General features: G+C 40.2%; 1 long non-coding RNA gene across 2 annotated transcripts; it reads right to left on the bottom strand.

Annotated features, from left to right (window-relative positions):
* Positions 1-606: 606 nt before the first annotated feature.
* LOC138683686 (uncharacterized) lies at positions 607-26650 on the bottom strand. Of its 2 annotated transcripts, XR_011323096.1 has the most exons (3): positions 26472-26650; positions 25581-25679; positions 607-3210 (listed from the first exon to the last, which is right to left on the bottom strand). It is a non-coding gene; the product is annotated as an uncharacterized lncRNA (long non-coding RNA). The 2 variants fall into 2 exon arrangements; XR_011323097.1 differs by lacking the exon at positions 25581-25679.
* Positions 26651-27249: the final 599 nt, after the last annotated feature.

The following is a 27249-nucleotide window of genomic DNA, read 5'->3' as shown; positions in this document are numbered from 1 at the left end:
GTTCAAAAATGTTGCTACTGGGAAATGCCTGTTCACTCTTTAATGTCTCTTGACAAAAATTATGAGCAACTGGAGCCAACTCACTTTGGCATTTTAAAGTTATAACTATTTGTAAGTTGGCAACCAATGTCTTAGTCACATTTTTAAGGGCTGTTCCAAAAAGAATGTAAAGCCCTCTGGCTTTGACATTTATGTAAAACCAGCCATTTTGGTGGCTCATGAGTTGAAAGATTGAGCCAAACTTTTCCCTGGTCTTGTGTATCTTGAGTCACTGTGTGTTATGTAGCATGAAATAAATCAAAGCTGCTGCTTTCAACTCCAGCGTTGCTTTAAGAGAGCCGCACTCTGATTTTCAAATTGTGGGAAGAAGATGGAGAAGAAGCAAAGCCATGGTTCACGGAACTGAAAGGGACCCTGCTGCCTGAGACTCCACATCAAGCAGGTACTTCACATGCTGTGTGCCAGCCTTCAGTGTGTGCCATACAAGCATTCACACAAGAATAGCTCGGTCAGAGATTGATTGACAACAGGTCTTTTGCTTTGTCAGTTCAAAATACTCTTTTCCTATTAAAAAAAAAAAAGTGAATAAAAAGACGAAAACAAAGATAATAGAAACTGAAATTCATCCTGATCCTGTTATATTCTCTATGCACACATGGTCTTAAAATAGAGGGCTACTGAAAAACAGGCAGAAATACTCATGACAATAGTCTTTAGAAAGATTAATGCAAAGTTTAACGTGTTGTACAGGGTGAAATAGCGCAAAAGAAACATTAATAAATACAAGTACAGCATACAGGTTTAATAATGTAACATCAAAGCAAGAGATATTAGAAATGCTAACAAATGTCCAGAAAGTAACATGTTTTAACGGGAAAAACAGACTGCAGAGTATAAATTTAAGTACATTGTTTCCAGTAAAATATGGTGATATATATAACTTCATGAATAAAAATCTAGGAGACATTAAGGAATTTAGGTGTGGTAACCTTTTCAGATAAACACACTTTTTTAAGAAGTTATGTTTTCTGAAGGATGAGTCACCATTACCTCTAACTATTTTCTAGTTTCTCAGTTTTCAAGTTACTATCATTGTGCTGGAGCTGAGCAGTATGTAAGTCCTATTTAGAGGAAAACATTTAGAAGTTAATTGCCAAGAAATGTTTAAAACACATATTTTGCATATTGAAATGAAATATTTCTCATTTATATAATAACCACTGCTTGAATGGTAAGATTTTTTTCTCTTAGGAGAGGAAACATAGATGGCATGAATGAATTACTCCTTTTGTGCAGTTTTATTTAGTTCCAAGGAATGTATGCGCAACCTCATTTTCCTGGAGGCTGTGGAAAGAAGGTGTGGAAAGAAAGACAGACAGACATGCCTGTGCCTCTGCTCTTATCTCATGATGAGGGTCAGAGCAGGAGCCTGAACCCGTTAGTTTTCCAACTGTCTCAGAACTTCCTTTTTTTTTCTTGAACCTCAGAGAAAGATGCTGAAGCAGGTTGCCCTCTGGTTTTGCACTAAGCAGCAGCTCTTTGGCAAAAATTACTATATGGTCATTGTAGTATCATAACTTATTCCAACTCTATCCATCTTTTTCTGTTAAACTGTAAAGTTGACATTCCTAGTGGTTTGCAGATCTGAATTTTTTTTGAAACATAACTATATGCAGATTTAGATTTCATGTCCTGGTAGGCTATTTCTACCAACTTGAAACTGAAAATCATCTCATCCTGCTCAATTTCCTTTAGAAATGCAAGTGTTAAGCTAAGAGTAATTGCCAAGACTATTTTCAGTTTTTGAAATAGTAAAATCAATAATAGTTTGAGCCATTAAAGCAGCTATTGAGACCCTCTGCAAAGGTTTTGCTGCAGGAGCAGGCATTATGAATGGGCCCCTATAAAAACCCTATTTCAGGAGTGCCTGGAAAGCTGGCAAGTCATGCACAGCTTCAACCTTCTTTTTATCTATTAATAAGAATGCACATTCTCTCCTGGGTATTTGCATAGCAGATTTTATTTTGGAACCAATTCTGTAGACTTTGAAATCTCTTTAGTCCTTCTCTCCCTTATAATCCTCCCTTATAGAATATTTTATGATCTTTTTTTCTCTTCAATATTTTCCAGTTGTCAGAAACACTCAGGAAATTAATGACAGTCTGGTTCAGGCACACAAGAATATTGATAGCTAAAGCTCCCTAGAACAGAAGTTGTAAAATGGGTTTTAAATACTTCACCCCTCTCCCTTGCTGAGTGCTGATGATGTCATACTTTGTCTTCAGTGTTAGAGTGATTTTCCCAGTGTGAATCAGCTGCTTCTAAACTATTTCATTCACTTATGGTTGTGGAGAAAATAGCTATAGACTTCATTTATAAAACACCTTTCCTGATATTTAATACAATATCTATTAAATGTATTTAAGTCCAAACAGTTATTAGCTCAAGTAGCATAAGCTCTGACATTTTGTACAAATTCCAGAGGGCCAAGTTTTACACACAACTCTGCCATAATGAACAGACACAAATGCCCACTCATGGGGAATGTCTGCATAAGAGCTATTGGGAGGTCAGTTACAAAAACCTGATTCTGAAACCATTTCAAATCTTTTCCAAACTATTTTGGCATATCTGGCCTAATTCTGTGTACCTGATAGTCTTGTGAATTTTACAAATTCTTGTGAAATTTACAAATCTAACTACTCTTTCAGTAATTGGCATACGTTTAACTAATAAACCCTGAGGCAAATAAAGAGGGCCAACTGTTTTACTCTCAAACTTTGATGATTTGGTTTGCTGTTCCTGGTTTAGAGTGCTTTGTTCTGTCTTCTCAAGTTTGTTCATCTTTTCTTGTGACCTTTTCTGGCCAGCATTGCATTTCTCTAAACTACCCTTCCTATGTCTGCATGGTTCTCAGGCTTCCAAACCACGTTTAATGTTTCTAAAGCTCCAACAAGGCCATGGACAGAACAGAACGACCCTTTCTAGCCATGTTTTGAACACAAACCTGGATTTTCAGGTTTCAGAGTAGTTATCTTCCATCACATCCACTGCAAAGTACTTCTTTCTCTTCCTGGCTGACAGGAGGAAAAGCTTTATGTTCCATGATGGATTGCATAGCCCTGCAAAAGGATTTTGTCACTGATCTTTCTCAGGATCCCAGCATCATACTTTGCAAGTAACAATTTTTGTTGAAAGCCTTGCTGAAATCTGGAAAAAACAGAAACACAGGTTAACCTCATACCCTCAGCAGTGATAGGTAATTAGATTTATCGTCTTCCTCCAAACAGTGCTTGGAGAAGTCAGATGGCTTCTCAAATGTCCCAAGACATTTCTCATGTTCTTAAAGCAAATGCCAGGGTTAGTCTTGTTAAAATTTTGCCTGTTCATCAGCATGTAGATTTATTGTCTGGACATCTCCAGTGTTTTAATAACCCCTTCATGTGGGCTTTCTTGAAGTTCTTGAGGAAGTATGGAATACCTGCCTGGTCTGCTTCTAGGACACGAACTAAATAAAGACATTAGCATGTTAGTGAGGTACATCAAACACCCTTTACCACAAATGTGCCTTTGTGGCAAAGGTGGATAATGGTATCCTGGGCTGCCTTAGAACGAGTGTTGCCAGCGGGTCATGGGGAGGTAATCCTTCCCCTCTTCTCAGCACTGGTGAGGCCACACCTGGAGTGCTGTGTCCAGTACTGGCTCCCCAGTACAAGACAGACATGGACATAGTGTAGAGAGTTCAGTGAAGTGCCACAAAGGTGATGAAGGGACTGGAGCATCTGTCCTAGGAGGAGAGGCTGAGTGAGCTGGGACTGTTCAGCCTGGAGAAGGGAAGGCCCAGGGGGAACTCATCTATGTATATAAATACCTGAAGGAAGCATACAAAGAGGATGAAGCCAGGTTCTTTCCATTGGTGCCCAGTGAAAGGATCAGAGGCAACTGGCACAGACGGAAACACAGGAGGTTCCGTCTGGACATCTGGAAACATTTTCACTATGAGCATGATTGAGCACTGGCACAGGTTGCCCAGACAGGTTGTGGAGTCTCCATACTTTGAATCATAGAATAATTTAGGTTGGAAAAGACCCTTAAGATCATCAAGTCCAACTGTTAACCTAGCACTGCCAAGTCCACCACTAAATGGTGTCGCTAAGCATCACGTCTACACAATCTCCAGGGATGGTGACTCAACCACTTCCCTGAACAGCCAGTTCCAGTGCTTGATAACCTTTTTGGTGAAGAAATTTTTCCTAAGATCAAATCTAAACTTGCCATGGTGCAACTTGGGGCTCTTTCCTCTTGTCCTTTTGCTTGTTACTTGGTAAAAGAGACTGACACCAATCTCGCTACAACCTCCTTTCAGGTAGTTGTAGAGAGCAATAAGGCCTCCCCTCAGCCTCCTTTTCTCCAGGCTGAACAACCCCAGTTCCCTCAGCTGCTCCTCATAAGACTTGTTCTCTAGACCCTTCACCAGCTTTGTTGCCCTTCTCTGGACATGCTCCAGCACCTCAATGTCTTTCCTGTAGTGAGGGGTCCAAAACTGAACATAGTACTCAAGGTGAGGCCTCACCAGTGCTGAGTACAGGGGAACAACCACTTCCCTGCTCCTGCTGGCCACACTATTTCTGATACAGGCCAGGATGCTGTTGGCCTTCTTGGCCACCTGGGCACACTGCTGGCTCATATTCAGCCAGCTGTCAACCAGCACCCCCAGGTCCTTTTCTGCTGGACAGCTTTCCAGCCACTCTTCCCCAAGCCTGTAGCATTGCATGGGGTTGTTGTGACCGAAGTCAGGACACAGCACTTAGCCTTTTTGAACTTCATAAAATTGGCCTGAGCTCATCGATCCAGCCTGTCCAGATCTCTCTAGAGCCTTCCTACCCACAAGCAGATCACCACTCCTGCCAACCTTGGTGTCATCTGCAAACTTACTAAGGGTGCACTTAATCCCCTCATCCAGGTCATTGATAAAGGTATTAAGCAGAACTGGCCCCAATATTGAGCCCTGGGGAATGCCACTTGTGACTGGCCACCAACTGGATTTAAGTCCATTCACCACCACTCTTTGGGCTTGGCCATCCAGCCAGTTTTTTACCCAGTGAAGAGTACGCCCGTCCAAGCCATGAGCAGACAGTTTCTTCAGGAGAATGCTGTGGGAAGTGCTGTCAAAGGCTTTACTAAAGTCCAGGTAAACAATATCTACAGCCTTTCCCTCATTCACTAGGTGGGTCAACTTGTCGTAGAAGATCAGGCTAGTCAAGCAGGACCTGCCTTTCATAAACGCATGCTGACTGGGGCTGATCACCTGTGCACACCATGTGATGGCACTCAAGATGATCTGCTCTGTAACTTTCCCTGGCACCGAGGTCAGGCTGACAGGCCTGTAGTTCCCCAGATCCTCCTTCTGGCCCTTCTTATAGGTGGGTGTCACATTTGCTAACCTCCAATCAACTGGGACCTCCATGGCTACCCAGGACTGCTGATGAATATTTGAAATTGGCTTGGTGAGCACTTATGCCAGCTCCCTCAGTACGCTGGGGTGGATCCCACCTGGCCCCATAGACTTGTGTGTGCCTAAGTGGTGTAGCAGGTTACTAACCATTTCCCCTTGGATTATGGGAGCTTCATTCTGCTCCCTGTCCCTGTCTTCCAGTGCAGTGGGCTGGGTACCCCGAGAATAATTGTTCTTACTATTAAAGACTAAGAAAAAGTACCTCAGCCAATTCCTCATCCTTTGTCACTATGTCTGCCCCTGCATCCAATAAAAGATGGAGATTCTCCTTAGCCTTCCTTTTGTTGGTAATGTATTTATAGAAACATTGTTTATTGTCTTTCAACACAGTAGCCAAATTAAGTTTAGTTGGGCTTTGTGCCTTCTAATTTTCTCCCTGCATAACCTCACAACATCCTTGTTGTCCTCCTGAATTGCCTGCCCCTTCTTCCAAAGCTCAAAAGCTCTTTTTTCCCCCTGAGTTTCAGCCAAAGCTTTCTGTTCACCCAGGCTGGTCTTCTTCCACACCAGCTCATCTTTCAGCACATGGGGACTTATGTCTAGGAAGCCTGGTTTTATCCCTTTCCACCTTCAAATCTAGTTTAAAGCTCTTGCAATGAGCCCTGCTAACTGCAAAAATCCTTTTCCCACTTTGAGACAGGTACCCTGTCTGTTGCTGGCAGGCCTGGTGGTGTGTAGTCTGGCCCATGATTAAAAAACCTAAAATTCTACTGGTGACACCAGTCATGGAGCAATGTTATTGGTCTGCTGGGTCTTCCTGTTTCTTCCCTCATCATTCCCTGCAACTGGAAGGATAGAAGAGAACACTTCTTTTGCTCCTGATCCCTTAACCAGTAGCCCCAAGGCCCTGAAGTCTCTCTTGATTGCCCTTGGACTCATATTGCCTAGCATCTTCATTGCTGACTTCATGAAAAATGAATAATGGATAATAATCTGAGGGCCACACCACAGTAGGAATTTTTCTCATCACATGTTTAACCCAGGCCCCAGGGAGGCAGCAGATACCTGAAGATACTCTAAAGGCATCTGGACACAGTCCTGGGCAATGGACTTTAGATGGCCATGCTGGAGCAGGCAGGTTGGACCACAGATGGCATCCAGAGGTCCCTGCCAGCTTCAACCACTCTGTCATTCTGTGATTTTGAAACTCTGCACACCCTGAAAATGGTGACTTCTTTTGAGTTTGTGATATAGTAGTTTATGTCTTTTTGACTCATTTTGATAGTTGTCATCTTAGTCCTGATTACAAGACAGACCTAAAAACCTGGTGCTTCACTCTGCCAGAGAGACCAAAAGTGCTTGAGCTACGCACCTAGGCTGTCAAGAATGGGACAGAGACCTTCAAGGAACAAGTCCTACCTAAGCCTTAGGGCTAAGACAATGTCCTAGTTGAGGGGGATGAAAGTGTCCAGCCTCTTTTGGGCTCAGTAGGGTAAATCACTTAGGTCCCCCCACCCGTACAGCGTATTCAAACACAGCCTGCTGCTTCTTCCTGCTCTGCACTTCTCCAGCATGAATGCTGGCCTGGTTAGCAAGCTCTGTTCAGCTGCATTTTGAGTAAGCCTAGGAAATCAGGCCACCCCAAGAATAGTGGAGAATTTTTATTCCTCTTTCCAGTTTTGGAATGATGGCAGGCTCTAACCACAGCTTTCCCAGCTTCATGCTTCTGAGCACACCTCCAAGTCAGCATTAAACATCTAAGGGAATCTGAGCTTCAAAACAGGGAGCTTGATTTCATGGACTGCATTTAGGTAATACTCAATACCAGGCAGTCAAATTATTCTGAGTTGGCTGGCTGATCACACTAAGCTGAACTTTCTAAGGTTGGCTTTTTGAGCCTCTTCAAATATTTTAAAATAAATGGAGTGAGACACCATATGTGTAGAAATCACAAGGTATCTTACACTCCAGCCATTAAATCACTCAAAAAATTGTGTTCAACCCTGCTTGCTAGCACCGCACAACAGATATATCAGCTATTTGGAAGAAGAGTTAGGTCTTTAAAAGTTTCTCTGGAAGGCATTACAAAAGAAAGCATACCATTCTCAAGCTGTCATTTGTTAGGAATAGCAACAAGACCAGCCCCTAATGAGTCCAGATTATGAAATAACTCTGACTACAGAGCTTCCAAAACTTGTTGCACAGCAATTGCAAAAGAGGCATGCCATTTGAACTCCAATGTTTGCTAGGAGTGGAAACAAAATGGGTTCTAAAATAACTGAGATTATAGAATAGCTCATCTTACCTTTACCAAAGAGGTATTAGGAAAGCATCCATTAATTTACTGAAAAAGTTGTTTTCAACATAAGGTACATATATGACTAATTGAAAAGGTTCTTCATGATATTATTTTCCTTTTTGTCTTTAATTCTATGTGAATTTGCCATACGTTTTCAATTTAGAAAAGAACATATCCCATATGTGGGCTAAAGCCATGTGAATATATAGTACACTCTTTCCTTGTCACCAGTAAGAATGAAACCAGGGCAGGTGCCCTGTTCCAATCCTAATAATAGCTATTATATTTTAGAAAGTCTCTGAATAAGGCTAACTTCTTATCCAGTGGAAATCAATGGACGTAGTAGTGTAAGGAAGTATACACAAGCCATTCCCTTTTCCTCATGACTTATTTCTTATTTTCTGGGGTTAATGTTAATTTTCAGCTGTGTTTGACTAACCATCTGAGCAGTATGTTATCATACTTGGCATATATCAATGGATATGTACTCTGTGTAAAGGGAAATGGCTCAAATGTGTGAAACTTTGCTACAGAGTGGCTGGTTGAGAGCTTGGAAGTCAGAACCAGAGGGAAGGACAACACAACGGGTGTCCCTTACAGACTACCTCATCAAAAAGTAATGTTGTATGAAACCTTCCATAAACAGCTGGAAGAAGCTTCAAGATTGCAAGCCTTGCTCCTTATGGGAGGCCTGAACTGCCATAACATCTTCTGGAAGACACCTACATATGCCATGTCCAATGCATGCATATACAACAGGTAAGATCGCTGCTCCTGTGGGCTGCAAAATGACTGTATTCAGTGCTGCTTGCAGTGCTGCTATGTAGGCAGTATTTTATCTGTTATGTTATAGCTAACTTCGGTATAGCCACCCAGACTATAGTGACCTCAGGGTAGCTGCAGCCTATTAACCCATGTATTACACTATCAGTCATAGTTAAACATAGTCCTGGTGTGTTTTGTTTTATTTTTCTTGTTTACCATAGAGGAGGAGAAGCCACACCCTAAAAGTAATTCTTTGAAGTTTGTCCCTAAGACACAGCTGAGGATTCAGCTATGGCACTGGTTTAAAAGGCAATCACACTGCAGTTCCCAAGGTGGCTGCAGAAGGCAGAAGGGTTCCTGAGCTGGATTTAACCTAACTCCATTGGCTACTTGCAATAGCATCATCACAACACATGCAGCTACGGCAAGGGTTGAGTCCTTTTAAGCACCCACTATGAAGCTAGTATTATCAAGGCTACACAGAATCAGCACATAAATAAAAGAGATGCTTATGCCTATTTCTTTCGGTAAACTACTTTTGGTAAGTCTGATTAGATCACAGTATCAAAATGGAAAGTAAGAGATTTGCCCTTCAAAAGAAACATCTATTTTCAGCCTCCTAATTAAGCATAAAATAAAATAAATCTGAGTAATATGGTGAAACAGAGTTGAAAGTGGGATAAAAAAATGAAGTTCTCTAGTCACAGATAAACTTCATATAACCATTTTAGCCCACAAATAGAAATGTCATACAGGCTCCAGCCACAAGGTCTCAGATTTTTTTATTCTACCCTAATCTCCCAATTTTTTGATGTAATGGTGGATAAGTACAAAGAGGAGACAAGAAAGCCTACCCCACATAGTCCCTGAGGTCATTATTGACTACATGCTAAGAAAAGATGAGCAAAAAAGAGGAAACCACAGACCAAATAGCACAGATCTTCCAATAATCACCATCTCATTTATCTCCCCAAGGCAACACCACCTTGCCTGTGGGAACCCTGTTTTCCAGTGGCGGATGAGGGCATTTGTGAGGAACAGAGGAAAACCCTGGACAGGTCTAGAGCTGAAGCCATATTTAACACAGGATTAACATGAACTATCTGCAAGTCTCTGATTAAACCAACATGATCTTCAGCATCCAAAACCATAATCAAACCCAGAAAGCTATTAGGTAGCGGGCTCATGATAGTCTTCCTCTGTAAATATCTGTCCTATTAGACGAGTGATTTTCAGGGAAATCCTTTGAGACTGCTGTCCCATTCTGAGAAAACCTTTTCCCTCATTGCTGAATCCTGGTAGAGAATAAAATATTTACCTAGAAAAAAGACAGTTAGCTTTTGTCAAAGACGATTTTAATGTAGGAGCTAGGATAGAAGCTGTCTGGAGAAGAAAAGTTAATGGCTAGTGAGGACAGCAGTGTGGTTATCTTCCCTGTTTTTGATGGTACTACTTACAGCAAGAACTCTGCCTTGGTGTCTCTGGAGCTGATACTTACCATAACTACGGGCACGTATAAAGGAATAAGTTTATTTTTAAAAATTAAATCTTAATGGGTAAGGTTCCAAATGAATTACAGCTGGCAGGGATTACAACAGGCAAAGGGAGCTGTTTCTACAAATCTGTTAGCAGTTAGTGAATGAGGGAAGGAAGCACATACCTAGTACTTAAGAAGGGAATATAAACAATGGCCACACTCCATTATTCATAAAAATACACAGAGCTAGAACAGCTGTCAAGACATGATCTTTTAAACCCTTCCTCAATACACAATCAACTATAACTACACTATTTCTGACAGAGGGCCTGTCAACATGAACTTGATTATGTCAAGCTATGAAAATAACATGACCATTCAAGACAAGCTTCTGTAGTGTTACTATTTAAACGATGTTTTCTGATCTCTGTGCTATGCCACCCATAGCATAGCTTAAGACCATTAATTGTTATCTTCCCTACTTGGGAGAAAGAGAACACATCACTCCTTTGCTCTTTGCAGACATTTTCTTTGCTCTTGAGCATGTTATTTCCCCTCAGGGTTCTTGTATTTGGACTGAACAACCAAAATTTGTTCAAATTACTTTTAAAGGTCAGTTAGACTTCTGATCATTTGTGGTCAACATTTTTCTTCAACAGAAACTAGACTCAACTTTGCAGCTGAGAGGTTATCAGTTTCATTTGCCTTTGAAAATGACATTTGAGTTTACATATCACATTATGCTGTTTGCTTTTTCTTTTTCCTGCAGTCTTGCACTGGTGAATCATGCTCAGTTTTAATAACTTTTTTTTGCTTCAGTCCTAAAAATAAAAATTTAAACTGTGGCTAAATGTTTAATTTAATTGAAATGAAGTGATGATAGTACCAGAGGCCAAAATAAGGAAGGTAATTTCCAGGGTTATTTAAAAATGAGTATTATGTTTATCACTTTCCTTCCCTCCAATGCCCAGGATGCTAGAGAACAGCTGTTTCAATTCCTTAGGAAAAAAGAAATAAATTTTGGGGATGTCACAAATTTAATAGACATTTCTGTCTTTGCTTTAGAAACGATTGACATTTTCCCCTTCTGAATCTTGTTTTTTTTTCCTCTTATTTTCAAAATGGGCATTTGATTTGACATTTTCATCTTCAAACTCAGAATGATTCCATCATTAAAATGGAAGTGTAAGAAATTTTGATATTAGAGGAAAATGCTTCCAGAATTGGAAGTACAAGAAAGACAAATCTATAAATGTCCTTGAATAATCTGAGCAGAAAGATAATGTTTAGTATAACAAGACCCAAACGGTAAGGAGTGTGGGAAGCAGAATGGTCAAGAGAAGTTATGTGTGAAAATAACGCTCTGTGATGCTGACACTCATCTTGTGAGTTATGATTATACACTTTTAAATGATGGTATATAATTTGCTTAGGGAATGGACTGAATTCATATGGTCATACCTGAATTTTGAGCTTGTTCCCACAGTCCTGGAAGACTGACTCTGTTGAGGGTTGCTTTACTTCTTACTTGGGTCAACCTTTTGTGTATCCTCGTGCCTGTTGCTGCTTTGAGAGCTCATTTTGTGTAGCAGAGCAAACCCCCATTTCAGGAAGCTGCTCCATGGGTTGTACACCCTTCTGAGCACAGTGTCAGCCAGGCTTTGTGCTTCCTGGTGGAAAAATACTGGGATTCCTGGACATTTGGAGAGAGTGGATGACCCGGTCCTGTCTTAGCAGAGCCACGTACCTGCCAAGCTGGAGAAGTGGGGCAGGGCAAATTCCTGTAATGGGAAGAGCTCCAGAGAAGTTGTGGAGGTGGAAGGACAGCAATGAGATCGCCAGAAATCATTCCTGTCTATATATGATGAGCTAAACTATGGTCTTGCCAAGAGACTTACTACTAACCTCCAACATCTGATGAATGGCGGTAAGGGGCCCAAGACCAAACCTAATCTCTGAGGGTGCTTTCACCCAGCACAAACGTGAAACAGACCCCGGAGAAGAGAAAATCAAGACTGAGGTCCATAATGCTGTGATTATTCTATTATCCTGTCTCAAGTAATTAATACTTTGGAAAAGAGTACTAGAAACAGGTCTCATACAGAAAATGGATGCTGCCTAGGCTTACTAACCCAGTTTCTGACGGTCAGTGGTTCAAGGACTTCCTCAGCTGGAGGCTTCTTTCAGGCAGTGACATTCAATAGCTCTCAGTGGACCTATCCTGCATGAGTTGCTCTAAGCCCTACCTGATTTCATTCCTACATTTGGTTTCCATAGCTCCTAAGGTGATATATGCCACAGCTTGGCTATGTGTTTTGTAAAAAACCACTTTCATTGTCTGTTTTAAATCTGATGCCTGAAAGCTTGATGTCCTTTTTATTATAAGAAAGAGTGCATATTCATTCCCTAGTCACCCCTTTTCCTGTCCCTTGGGAATTTTATGAATCACCTTCTGCAGTTGCCTCTTACTGGTGGAAGAGCTGTTAAGTCTCCTGTCACAGAGACTCCATCCTCTGCTCTTTTCCCATCTGTCTTTTTTCAGATGAGGGATCCAGAACTGGATTTGGTATTCATGATGCAGTTCTTGAATCTATACAATTGCAGAATCATATTTTTATTTTGTTTTCAGTTCTTTTTCAACTCACATTACTGTAGCAATAATATTGCAGCCAACAACAGCAAGGGAAAGTTTTAGATTAAAACCAGGTGACCTATTGAAAGACATGATCTTTATCCATAAACCTTGCCTTCTTAATGGGTCCCAGTATTTTATTTGCCTTTTTGAATGCTTCTTCATATTGAGCTAATGGCTTTAACATCTATGAACTAAACAATTATACTTAACCTAGAAAACACAGGTAGGGCATTTTCTTCACAGATGTATTATATTTCATTCATCACTATTGAATGTCACCTGGCATTTTAGCACTCTGTCACTCTGTACTGTGCAAATCTTAGTCAAGCATAAGACTCATTGCCAGAAGTTGCTCTGAAAAATGTCAATTATTATGTACCATTTGCAATAATTGTCATGTCACCATTCAGGCCTTTCTTCTAGGTCATATATGAGAAGGTCAACATGAATTCTTGAGAGATCTTACTGAAAATGTCCTTTTATTGTGAAATCTAACAGTTTATTCCTGGCATTTATTTCTCAACATTTAGCTGGTTGTTAATCAATTTTACTCTCTCATCACAACTTAGTTTCTTTGAGAGACTATTACAGGAGACCTTGTCAAAAGCTTTTTGTAAATCTAACTATGTTGTATAAGCTGACTCACCTTACGTACATGCTTGCTTCAAAGTAAATTAGTACACTGATGAAGCATGATCTTTCTTAGAAAAGCCATGCTGTTTCTTCCCAAGTATAATGTTTATCTCTGCTATCCACAGATTCTCTTCTTTATTACTGTAGTTACAACCTTACATGGCACTGCAATTAGACTTACTGGTATTCAGATTTCTGGTCCACTCCTGGAGGCCCATTTGAGAATCTGATGCTTGCCACCTGCCAGTCCTTCTGTTCCAGGGCTTATATGACCATAAGCTGCACACTGCTGCTGCTATCTCAGCTATTTCACATCTTGGTCCTTTCAAACTCTTGGGTCATTACCAGCTGGACCTGACAGTTTGTTGCTGTTCAGTTTCATTCACAGCATTTTTTTGAGAAAACTAAAATTTTATTTTGAGCCAACTCTTTAGATTTTTCCTCTGCCAAAACCAGCTCTGGCATATGACTCTGCATTAGACAAAAAAGCAATACTTAACTGCTATGGGTTTTTTTACTGGAGCATTCCTTCACCTCTTTTTTTAACTCCACAGCTTGGCATGCATTCAGTTTCCAGAATAAATGAAAATACATTAATTATTTTGTTTTTGTCTTTATGTAGTTGTTCTGCTCTTTGTCTGCCTTGTAGTGGTTTTGTGACTAATTTCTCAACAGTTCACTGGTGACTCTGCCTCTCATTTGGGCTTGATTCCTGTGTTAAAAAATTCCTTGTCTTACAACTGATAACCATCCTTCGGCTGTTGAACTCAGTTGGTTTTATGTGTGTGTGCATGTGTTGTCTTTACAGTCCTTCTTGATCTGCCATACACATTTACTTGGTTTAGTAAATAACATATATCCATGTTGCTTGCAAGTGCTTTATATTTTGACCTGTTATTTCCAATTTCCCTCTAACAAGTTTCATTATTTTTATGTTGATCAATGCAGCCACACCTGGTCCATTTAAATAAAATGTGAATTCCGCAGATTTTTTCCCCCTCCTGTAAGAAGACTGCTCTTGAGCATCTTGTGGTAAGTTCTATGGGAGTCTAAGACATATATTGAGTCAGGTTGCTTGGGTTTGTTACAGCTAATCCAACTTTGTTTCTCTTCTTGTGAGTTCTCTGACAAGCTGATTCAAGAGGTAACAATTTACAGTGTCTAAAATTTCATGAAACTACATGAGAAGTAAATAATTCAGTAAGTGGCCTATTATAACTTGCTCAGACTTTCCGCTTTATCTACTACCTGATCTGTTAGTTCTCGGTGAATCAGAGTGTGTAGTTTTAGAAGAGGATATGGACAAAACCATGATCTCAGAAACTCTGAGTAAGGAGTGGAGTCATCATGAAACCTTAAAGGTAGGTCCCAGACTGCCAAGAGCCAGCAAACTGTGCCAGACTCTTGGAGCAGCTGCTTTCCATCGTTAAGAAACACATCAGAGAGAGGTATGTCAGATTCATAATAATGAATCCCAGTGGACTGAAATCCCATGCCTGAACAGGAAGGGAATAACATTAGGACTGTAGTACTGCTCACCCAACTGGGATGGAAAGAGTAACTGCAACATGTTAAGAAAGAACAGAGAGGCTGCTGATGAAAAAGATGAAAAACCACATGTAAAGTAGAGATAGGCAGGCAGACAAATTTTTGTGCTGGTTAAACCATGAGAAAACATTCTTAAAACACTAAGTATCCTTGAGCTGCAATAATAGTCTTTGCTTCAATCTCCAAATCTACTGAAGAGCTACCTGACACTCTAAGAAGTTTTTTAAAAATTTAAATTATTTCAATGTTTTGCAGCTGCTGGCATTAAAATTAAATGGGAAGGAAAGGAGCACTTTTGAAAATTCTTATTCCATTAAGAGAAGCACACTATGATGGACATGACTGTTTATAGCCAAGCAGCTATGATTATACTGCTGCTTACACTGGTATTTGATGTGGAGTTCTCCAAGTTATTGGAGGAGAGAGCCAGAAAGCCACCGCTGTGCAAAGCTGCATGACTCCATGCAGACTTCTAGCAGACTTCTAGAAACAGCACTGCCATGTCACTTTTTGGGATGCTTGCAAGGATAGGCACAATGCCAGACTAACACAGCTGTGCTTTTTTTGGACCCTACAGCCATAGTATAGCCATGCTTCAGCAACAGGAAATACTGAGAGTGTCTTTATGCTCTTCAAGCCTTGGATGGTTTACCTTCATTTATGTGAACTGACCATTCATTTTATCACTTAATGCTCAAGTCCTTGGTCTGCTTAATTGTTGGCTTCTTTTCCTAAAAGCTAAATGATGGAGAGACATTCTAGCAGTGTAGTAAAAATCTAACACAACCTATGTACACATAGTAATCCATGGTCTATGAAAGAAGGAGTAGGCATAGTGTTAATACTTCCTACCAGACCTTTATGTAAGCACATTTGCTGGCAAGCAAAGGCATCTTTCCTTACAGAACTTTACATTATTCTCACTGAGGACCTAGTGGTATTTGTAGGCTAATCCGGAGTAATGGTTACAGTGGGAACTATTTTTCAAATGGAAAAATTGAGGCAAATTTTAACGTAAGTTTAGAAGCAATAGCAGTTCTGGCCATAAAAGTGCAGTTGGAGTTTGAAGCCTGTTTGATTTCAGCATCAACAAATGTAGAGTCTTGATTCTCTTGCTTTGTGGGTTTTTCTTCTGAACATCCTACCTGAAGATGGATATTCCTGAAGGTTTGCTAATAGTTCCTAGACAATTGATTTTAAAGTTGGCTTGATTAGTAGACCATAATCAATGTACCTACTTGACAAGCATAAAAACAAGCGTCTAAATTTCAAGAAAGGAGAAAAGGAGATAACCCAGTTTCCAAGTCAACCATCAACATCATGGTTATGCAGTATATGGTTTCTGTGGAAACTCAAGCGCAAAGTTATAAAAAACATGAGAATAGATAATGCAAATTTCATATCACAGAGAGTAACAAGAGAAAAGTTATTGTAATGTACGTCATGCAGTCTGGAAGAGAGAAAGTCGGGTAGAGATCACTTCCTTTCTGGAAATGAGCAGGAGGAAGCAACATATCTGGTCTATGAGCTTTCCTACTCTGTGCAAGCCTGAACAATATTTCATTTTTGTTATGTTAAAAGAACTAGTCAGAACTACAAACATAAAATTAAAGTTTAATATTTTAATTACTCATTTCACAACACAGTATCTGAAAGTGGCTACTTAATGAAATACAGAGGCTAACACAGGTGCCTTCATTTTGCTCTGCACCTAGCATGGCAGGTCTGCTTGATTATTGTAAGAGAGAAGGTCAACTTCATGGAACTTCTGCAGAAAATCTGCAGAAATACATGGGAAGAAGCTGTAAAATTTTTCTTTTCAGGCAGAAACAAGCAAATTACCTAAGAGATTCAATGGAGGCCTTAAAGTTGTATTGAAAAAAAACCCCAACCCAAACCCAATGAAAAAAACCCACCACACAAACATCTAAAGACATTTCTTCCAAGAGTATTTATAATGAACTGATTAAGAAATCAATTTGGAGGAAGCTCTTTGAAAAATTATGTGTTGAACTGGGATCAGTTCTGTGATCTGTGGTCCATCTCACCATGCTAATGAACAGCAGGGACGGTACAAGGAAGTGGGAATTCATGTCTTCAGGATAGCTTAAGAAATGTTTATGAAACATAACATGTGGGCAACATAGTGGCACGTAGCGTCATCATGACAAATTCAGGAAATAAAATAGTAGAGTAGAAAGAAGTAAGATAATCTTTTTTCAGAAAGGCTATGAGACAGTCAAACTGAAAATAACAAAAAGGCTGTTAGAATTGCAGGTTGTGCATGTGAAAGTTTTTAATTCTTTGAATTACCCTTATTGCTCATGTCATAATCAAAACTCAATACAATTCAACATCTCATCGAATTAAAAAAAAGTACAGCTAAAGGAAATACTGATCAGCATCTGGGTGCAGCACAGATCATCATGGCAGCAGCATCATGGGCCCCTGGAGAATGTAATGACAATGAATCATTTCTCTCTTGGTAAGTCAACTCTCAGACCAACTTTTAAAAGTATTTAAAATTAATTTGAATTCAGTTCCTGTTATGCTAAATGTCATGCTCTGAAACAGGAGCTTTATAGGGTTCTAAGTATGTAACAAAAAGAGGCAAAAATCCTGACACTTTACAGCAAGGAACTGAATAATGCTTTGTAATGGCATGGCATCTTCCATCCAAGGAGTTCAGACTTCTGTATTTTTGACAACTGAAACTCATATCAATGCTTTGAAGAGACCAGGCAGGGCAACCAAACACCTAGATCTCCAACACATCCTCTCCTCTGCTCTGGTCTGTCTCAGTATTAGCTCTGGGAGCATGCTAGAGTCAGTTCTCTGAAGGAATTGAAAAGAACTGGTGCTTCTGTCATCACACTGGGAAACAAATGCATTGTGAGAAGCAAAGAAGAGCAAAACACCCTCAGGCTCAATTTTTTGACTCAAATAATTGCCATTTTCAGCTGTTGGTAAAACATTCCATATATTTTGTAGGTTCATGCAATTTTTCATGTATTCTGCTAAACAAACAATTTATGATGCACTCCTATGAATAATAGAAAAATACCTCAAAATTTTACAAGGAAGAAAATCATAAATGTATTAACTTTGGCAGCAGCACAGAGCACATGAGATGCCAAGAACAGTGTAACAGTGTAATTGTAGCTGAAAGACCTCTGTCCCTGAGTATGATATCTCCTTTTTAAAATGCAGACTAGTCAATATACATCTTCAGAAAAAAATAAAAGCACTATCACTCCCTCAAATCTAGAACCCATAGGAAATGTCTTGGTGGTATGCTTCTGTAGCATCCTTTGCTGACAAATGATACTTCTCATTGTCATTCTCTCAAATAGAAAGGACAGTTGTTACAGCATGACCTGGTCTGATAAGAAAAAAAGAGGAAGGGTCTTACTGACTCCTAAACATTAGTTTGAGGTCCTCATAGCACAAGAAATTGAGACCTCTCCAGGCTATGAAGCTAAATTGTTTACCTTTAATCAGTTATACATGAAGATCGCCAGGTACAAACCCCATGTTTTTTTCATAGAATCACAGAATAGTTTGGGTTGGCAGAGACCTTTAAAGGTCATCTAGTCCAAACCTCCTGCAATAAGCAGGGACATCTTCAACTAGATCAGGTTGGTCAGAGCCCTGTCCAACCTGACCTTGAATGTTTCCAGGGATGGAGCATCTACCACCGAGTTAGATGGTAAGACTTCTCTTTCAATGATGAAAGAGCTAACAGTGTTGTACCCCACATGTCCTTAGTTCAAAAGTTGTAGGTTTTGCTGAGTCATTTTTCACAGTGAATGAACGCAAATCAGGTTATGACAGTGGTTAGGTCTGTTCAAAAATTCATACATGCTTTTTCAGCCTAGTGGTCAGAAGCCATGCAGTTTTGGTGAGATGAACCACCATGCCACTTTCTCAGCATCGCATTCAGAGATTGTGTTTACATGTGTCCCTATATATGTGTACATACACAGACAAGGACACGCACGTGCGCACACTTATGTCACATGCACACAGAGCTCTCTTGGGGCATTACAAGGCTCTTGGCTTAGTAACTACATTACTATCATTGGCTGTGCTGTGGAGATTTCATATATATACTCATGGAGAAGGAAGACTGTGAAAGAGGTTTTATGACAGTAGGAGCAGCTAATAAAGCTTCTGTTAGGACATAAAGATGGCATGAATTTAGACTCAAGGCCTGTAATCTATTACCCTGCACCGCTGACTAAGACAAAAAAAAAATCAGATGTTGAAAACAGACACAATCTGAGGTACCAATGAGACTGATTTTTGAGAGCTGCATGTTTCTTGGAGGGTTGGAGGTTACTTGAAGGTGCAGGACCTCCCTTTTCTGGCAAACAGAAAAGTCACTCTGCCTTTTGGTGTGAAAGGACAGGGACATGAAGAGATGGACATTATACCACAAGTGCAAGACAGGCCTGACAGCTTCCTGTTATCCTGTTGTGAAAGAAGGGTGAAATGCCATTCTGCTCCCAATCTCTGTTTCACCCTCAGGAAGCCTGGCAAAGTATGGAGGGAGGAAGGACCCACAGAGCTGTTTTCCCACTGTTGCCACAGGTAGGGTTAGAGGGATGAGGACTTCACAGGCAGGCTTGGGAGGTGGGAGGGGAGAAAACCTGGGGTGGTCATCAGGAAAGCAACAGGCTGAGGAGGGAGCGAGACATACGGGGGCAGAACAGGGAGAAGTTGCATATGCCTGGGAAGGTAGCTATGGCGTTGCGAGATCACCTCATTGCTGAGCAGTAGGCAATTGCCAGCTGGTGGCCTGGAGAGCAAATAATTACCTTTGAATTTTGAGCTTGGGAAAAAGCTGGAAGTTTCTCAGCAGCAGGCTACCTGTAGTTCTGTCCAGTTTGTCCTGAGACGTGCCTTTGAGCAGGAGCTCCTGACTGATGGCCATCATCTTGGTCTTGCAGTTTGGAAGTGCTGCTTAACACTGAGTTATCACGAGTGACCCATACATGTTGTGAGTGTGTAGGATGGACCCAGCAATCAGGAAGGATTCAGTCTTTCTTTTAGGTCTCACAGTTTTTGGCAATTAGGAATACAGGGTACAACTATGAAAAACTAAATATTTGCCTTGAACCAAATAGAAGAATTCCAACCCAAATAAATTCCAGGTCAAAGAAATACAGCAGGAGTGCCAGCATATTCTGAGTTTGATTCAGAAGAAACCATAGACATATTTTGATCAAAATTTGTCTGAATATAAGCAAATATTTTAATATGTTAAGAAAACTTTTGCCATTTGTCCGACTGATGAGTCAGTATTTCACTGTAAAATCTAATTGTGAGAACGTAGCTGGGTAATCCATGTTCCTTTCTCCTAGATCATGACTCAGTCAGAGTGAGAGGGAGAGACACCACACAGTCACATCAGCAGAGTTCAACAAACGGAAGAAACAAACACATCTGTGCCTCTCTGAAATGAAAATGCCAGCAAATGTCATCAATGTGCACTAAACTCCCACCAGGAAAACCCCAAACATGGAGGGCTAAAGGCTGCTGCCACCTCCACATTGCAGAGGACTGCTGCACTTCACAGTGGCATTGTGTTTCACTGTGGTCAAGCAGGAAACCTGGTAAAGCTGGAGGGTTTGTTGCAGGACGGCGCTTGGGCAGCGGTGCCCTCACACCTCTCCAGAGCAGAGCCCAAAATCTTGTGTTAGGACAACTTTGGTTTCATTTTTCACCTCTTGTTAGAGGTTCCTGGGGATGCTTTTTAAATAGTGGTGTTGCAGTTTTCTGGACTCTAAATTTAATTTTTTTTTTTTTTAAAAAGCTTAATTGAGTGATTTCAAAATGCATCAAACTATTTGTGCAACACAACCCACCTTGAGAGTCTCTCTTTTTAATGTCCTAGAAGAACTACTCCTCTTAAGGAAAGCAGTGAGAAGGAACATGGCTTTGTCATTCTTTTCTCAATGCTGTAAAGGTAACCTCTCCACAGTTCCATGCACAATATAGTGCTGTAACATCATCCTTGTATCTACATGACATTTTCTGGCTTTTGCGTCATAAGCAAAGATTTAATTTATTTGATTTTTGATCTGGTGCCCCAGGACACTTAAGCTTTCTTTGTTACATGACAAAACTATTTTTACCCCACAGAACAGGACTTCTCCTTTCTTGATTGCATTTTCTTAAAATATTAATAATTTAATATTAAATTAAATATTAAATTTAATTAATTTTAATTTTAATAATTTAAAATATTAAAATATTTAATAAGCAAAGAAGATTTGATTATTTTTCCTCTCTTGAATGAGCTGCTATAACAAATTCTGTCTAGCATTAGCCCTGTAAGTCTGTAAAAAAATTCATTATACATGTTGGATAAGAGATGAGGCTTGGAAGACTAAATGTGTGAACTTGTTTGGGGCAGCTGTAGTAGTCTGGGACAGATGAAGAAAATTTTGTCTAATTAAATTTGTCAACAAGGAAATAAAGTGTAAGCATGTTAGCATTTGCATAAACATTTCTGTAACAGAAAATAACTTAGTTGATAGTCATTAGGTAAATGGTAAGACTTTAAGTCATTGTTCATGTGATAACAGCTCCACCAAAAAGTATTAATGACTATTAGGGACAATAATACATATCTAAAAACATGTGAACATGAGCAATGAAACATAAGGTTTCGCAGAACTTTCTAGATCACCAGATTACACTCGTAATTAGACTGCATTGTATGGTTGCGTAGGACACTGAACACAGCCTAACCATGGCAGCGTGTTTGTCTTCTGTGGACCACTTTCCATGAATAAGCAGCAGCTCATGCAGGACTTCTGGTAGACTGGCTCCAATACAACCAGAAATCATAACCTGTTCAGCTTGCTCCATATGGCACCATACCACATGTACCAGGCTGAAGGTTGCTTCTTAACACTTGGTAAGAAACAGTTTGCAAACTTTAAACAAAGTACAGATGGGAGGCCCTACAGAGAGGCTGGGGGCAGAGAGAACTACATAGCCATAGTCTCAGGTGTCAGATAAAACATTGCTGATGTCTCCAGCTGTGAGAAAGAAGGCACTGAGGAGAGCTTCAGTAGACAGTCTGAGTGGGTTTTTTTAGCCATGTTTATTTAAGGTGATGGCTGGTTATCCACAGGAAGCCAGCCATCAGAGAAAAAGGACCAGAATTTAGCTGGGACTAAAAGGCATTGGGAGCAGAAAGTGGATCTATGAGCTGTTGGTGCACAGATGGGAGATGAATTTGTGCTTCCAGGTGAGATACAGTTTGAAGGGAGAAGACAAGAGAACATCAGATGAACTTCTGCAGAGAGGAAGGATATCATCCTCCAAGGAAAATTGGATGTCACTATGGGCAAGTTAATATTTTTTATTTGATAATACATAGCATTAAGTAAGGTATCTTTGTGTATTGTTGCTTTTTCTATAGAGACACTGCCTGGAAATGAGAATAGGAGTCAAAACAAAGACGCATTTGCGTCGTTTACAGCAAAAAGGGTCCTTGCAGTTTCCTACATGCGTCATTTCTGCGCAGTAGATTTTGAACGTCCTGACTCATATTTGGCTGGTATATGGTAGCTCTAATGTTCAGGAAACTTGTTTCTTTTCTGTGGTGGTGGTTCTTAAGGGAATATTTTTCTCAATAAACTAGTTAATCTGATTTGATGATATTTTCTTGCAGATGAATTACCTTGGATGCAGTTCTTACTGATAGTTCTATCCTGTCAGAATGATGAATGTTATGAAATGACATTTTTTTTCTTGGATTGCTTGATCTTGAATCCTCCCCAGGTTAACTATTGTTCATGCATTTTAGATATTTACAGGGAATCAGACTCTCCCAGCAGTGCCCATTGACAGGACAAGAGGCAATGGGCAAAAATTAAAACATGATATTCCCTCTGAACACACAAACCCCACTTTTTTACTGTGAGGGTAGTCAAACGTTAGCACAGGTTGCCCAGAGAGATTGTGGAGTCTCCATTCACAGAGATATTAAAACCCCTACTGGACATGGTCCTGGGCAAACTGCTCTAGGTGACCCTGCTTAAGCAGGGGGGTTGGACTATATGATCTCAAGAAGTTCCTTCCAGCCTAAACCATCCTGTGAATCCATGAGATTTCATCTGAAACCTTGCTACCATGCTGTAACATACTGACTTTTATGCTTACCCCCACATCTTTAGTATCTCAGGAAAAGCGAGCAGCTTCTAGAGACATATGTTGATATAATGTTGGGAAAACAACGGCTGTATGGCTTATTTTGGGGGTAATTTCCTTTGAGCTGTTTTCCTTCACATCTGGGAGATTTGGAAGTGATACTGTCAGATAGTTTAAGTCCCACTGGTACCTAAGCTACTTGGTCATCATTAGATGTGTGGTAATCTTTCCTCCTAGGGGCTAGATCTTTTGTGACAGCAGTAAGTGGCCATGTACTGTACTGAATCAGTTGTCACTGGTTTTGTTCAACTTTAGGTCTAGTCCCATTCTTTCTTCTAACAGATAGCAGAAGGTTCAGGTTATTATCTGCCAGAGGTTTTGCTTTTGGAGCAACTCAAGTATTGATTGACTTCATTTGGGCATACTTGCCTCTTTAGAACAAGATGCAAACTTTAACCCTTTTAGTTAACGTCTCATGGGTTTCTTATTACTATTTATTTATCAACTCTGAGAGCTTTTGTATTTGCTCTTTTCAGTGAAAGTCATATCCTGTTGCTGCTTAAGAATGTGAAAATGGATATGTTTCCTCCTCTGCTTTTATTTTCTTCTTTAAAATTTTTAGATTCTGCAATTACCATCCTGCAGGAACTGACTCGTTGCTGGGCACTTTTCAGTGTGTGAGAGTTCACAGACAATGCATATTTCAGGCTTTCTTCCTACCTTCAAATTTCATTTCTCTCAAGTACTTTTTGAAAGTCAAGTTCTTGCCATATATATGTGTTACTCTAGATATAACTATTTGGTTCTGCATCCTCTGCTTGGAAGTCATGTATTGGTTAGGTAGCCCTGGCTGAAGGACCATGCCCATCTCATAAAATTTAGAGCATAGAAAAGACTGGAAACAATGGAGACCCTCACACAAAGTACTGAGCTGCACAACGAAGTCTGACCAACGTCTGCAAGTGCAGGGATTAGGACATTGCTTTGCCATTCTGTGAGTTTTGAGGCAGAAAGATGACAAGGTGAACATAGGCAGAACTTCTTAGACAGAGAGCATGCTGCCATGGCAGACTGAGGACTGCTGAGTAAGCAAAATGCCCACTCTGCCTTCCTACTGGCTTCTGGGAAAGTTAGGCTTGTGTATATCATCTATAAAAAATGCAAGGCCATGCAGAGGAGACCATGGCTTACATCACTGATTTTCTCTTCTAGTGCAAATCACCTTGAAAGGTCCCCAGAATTAGGCTAAACTTTTTAGGGTTACATTTTAGCTCTGCAGAAATTTTTGTAGCTTGTAGTATCCAGTATTTTACTAAATACTACCCACTACCGTATCAGTCTTTCTAAATAATGTCTCAAATCTTTTAAATAAGTCTCCAGACAGAGAGCATAAGAGATAAGCTAGCACATTACCATGGCACCATCCTCATTTTAAAGCTACTGAGGCCAGATTCAGCCCTCTTGAGAGACCAGGCTGAGGTGCTAGAGCGCAGTGCCCTGTCTCCACAACATCACTCCAGGTAAGCAGAGGGAAACATTCCAAGCATGACTGGTACCTCCAGTGGCCCTCTACCCTAGGATGTTCTATGACTTGACAAGCAGCAAGGTAAAAGTGTGAGCTAATTGCTAAATGTTCATGTATCTATTTTATGCAGTGTGGTTTCATACCTTTTTAAAGAAAGATATTTGGTGAAACTTGAATTGGAAATTTCTGATTTACCTTGGACTTTTTACCCCTTTGGAAACTGACTGCTAGTAATCTCAAAAGTCCTGAATGCGCTACTAGGATTACAGCATGCAGGAATGTATTAAGAGAGGACATGTGGAGCTATTCACATGTGTGAGAGTGCTCAACACCTGCTGTGCCTCTTTCTTCAGAAGTTGAAGAATAAACAGGAAACATGAGGCGAAGGGAACCAAAGCCCTGAGCTTGCAGTGCTCTCAGCAGTTGCTATTACAGACACTACTATTCATGGGCACAGGCACAATTTACTACACCACCCTGGCTGGCCACATGGACTGAGTCCTTGAAGTTGGAGTACATTGCCAACACAGGTCATTCTATCCTGAAATCATGGCTCAGGCCTAAATATAATATATTGAAATGCTTCTAGAAATGTCATTAAATGATCCTGCGGCACAATGCCTGTGAGAATTGAGGATGAACTTCTGCTGATACCTTCTACTCCTGTGCCTCCATGTTTTCTAAATATTATTCATGTGTTTGTTTTACTTTCTGTGCATGGGTCTTGCTGTGGCATTTTTGTGTGTGTTTTGGAGGTGGGTTTTTTGGGGGGTGGAGTTGTGTGTTTTGGTTTTTTTTTTAAGTAAGTAAGTAATAACAAATGGATAGTATCATTTTGTATTCATTCCATTTACCGTCCATTTATCCTAAGATACCCTAAGTTTTTTTGCTGTATCTCATGAGTATAATGCAAGCTTTTAAGCATGAGGTTGGCTGAACACTGGGGCAGGTGGCTCAGACACTGCAAAACCTTCATGCCTGTGAATTTTCAAAAGTCACTTGGGCTAAGCCCTGAGCAACCTTGTCTAACTTGCAAGCTCGTTGGACTGCATGGCCTCCAGAGGTCCCTTTTACCTTAATCTTTCTCTGAGTCTGTGCTCTCAAGCTGTTCTCTGTAGTCATGAGCACTGCTCCAATAGTGAAAGTCGAGTCTTACCATTCCAGGGTCTAGTTCTTTAATTAAAAAAAAATACAGCAAATATTACAGGTATTTAAAAAAAAAATAATTCCAGGTATTGTCTATAGTGTTTATCCTTTTTAAATAGAACTACAATTCTGTGTGTAACCTTGTTTTATCAGATAATATCAAGACAATAAACACCATCCTTAAATACCTGTATTTTCCTGTGTTTGATTTGCTCAGCAAATACCAGATTATTTAATAAAATTATTATTAATTTTGACTCACTACTTCATTCCAGTAGAAAAGTAATTATAATATACCAAGTAGTATATGAATCACTCCTTGTTTAGATTCAGATTTTGTCTGGTCTTCTTCATATCAGTTTCAGAAGTTTCCCAGAGGCTGTCCTTGGCTCACATTTTCATGTTTTGATCTCCTTAAATGAGCATTAACAGATATAGAAACTAAGCCTGCAAAAAATTTGTCTTACAGAAAGAAAAATTTGTCTTACAGTAAGAAACAAATACAAACTGCATGTAGGACGTAATTATAATGCTTCGGATTAACTCGTAAGGTTTGCAAACTTTAAACAGTATTTGCCTGTTGATAATTCTAGCACAAATATTTTAATAAACATTTGTGTAAAGGTGTTTCTGGGAATTTGGACTGTTTAAAGACATGTGTAAAGATAGAATTCAATTTCTCTTCATTGCAGGGTGAGACCCGACTGACTCTGAAACACAGGCTGTGATCTAGCACAGCCTGAGACATAAAATGGGACACAGGAAGAATTTAAATGCTTAAAGTCAAGATTGTGAAATGGAAAACACCTGTTGCCTTACCCTTGAGGTGCTCCAGCTCCGTTAGACCCTCACCTTTACTGAAGACCCTCTGCAAGCACTGGGAGTGGTGCCTCTGTGCAGACCTCCCTGTTGTCCCAGGCTTAGCTGTACTTGGCAGCTGCTGGCTGAACTCGTGCCTAATCCTCATCTTGATCCAGAGACAAGATGTTCTCTTAGCCAAGTCCCCCGAGATGTGTAGACTGATTAGGGTAAGTATACCACACTTAACACACACTGAGAGTTTCAGCTCCTCACGGATTATAGGTGGGATGGCAACTTTTTAAAGCTGAAAGAACGATCATGGGGAATTTTGTCTTCGAACTGTTTTCATGTAAGATGTCTACCGTTGCTAAGTAAGCTGGGTCTGGGGAACAAGTACACCCCACTCATTCTCTCCCAAATGAAACTGATGTAAATTAGAGCCATGGCCCTTCGTTGCTGTCTTTCAGGAGTTCGATGTATCTTTCCTTCTTTGCACAGATGTATGGCTTCACCAGGAGGCACAGGAAGCAACCTCTATCAAGTCCTCAAATGGTCGAATGAATATTTTTCTGGGGAAAGAGAAGTTTTGCCTTCCCTTGGAAGAGGGGAAAGTAAACCCACATTTATGATTACCTCAGCTACTGCTCCAAAAACTGAACTGCTGTTTTAAACAGCATGACAAGGAGATGGAGAGTAGGGTCAAGTGGTGCACTTGCTGTGTTTTTAAGAAGTGCCTCCTGCTCAGCTCAGACCTGGTTTGCAGGTAGTGAGCATCCACTTGAGATGAGGTGTTCCC

Source organism: Haliaeetus albicilla, chromosome Z (assembly GCF_947461875.1).
Source record: "Haliaeetus albicilla chromosome Z, bHalAlb1.1, whole genome shotgun sequence".
Classification (NCBI taxonomy): domain Eukaryota; kingdom Metazoa; phylum Chordata; class Aves; order Accipitriformes; family Accipitridae; genus Haliaeetus; species Haliaeetus albicilla.
This window is presented reverse-complemented; position numbering and strand designations above follow the sequence as displayed.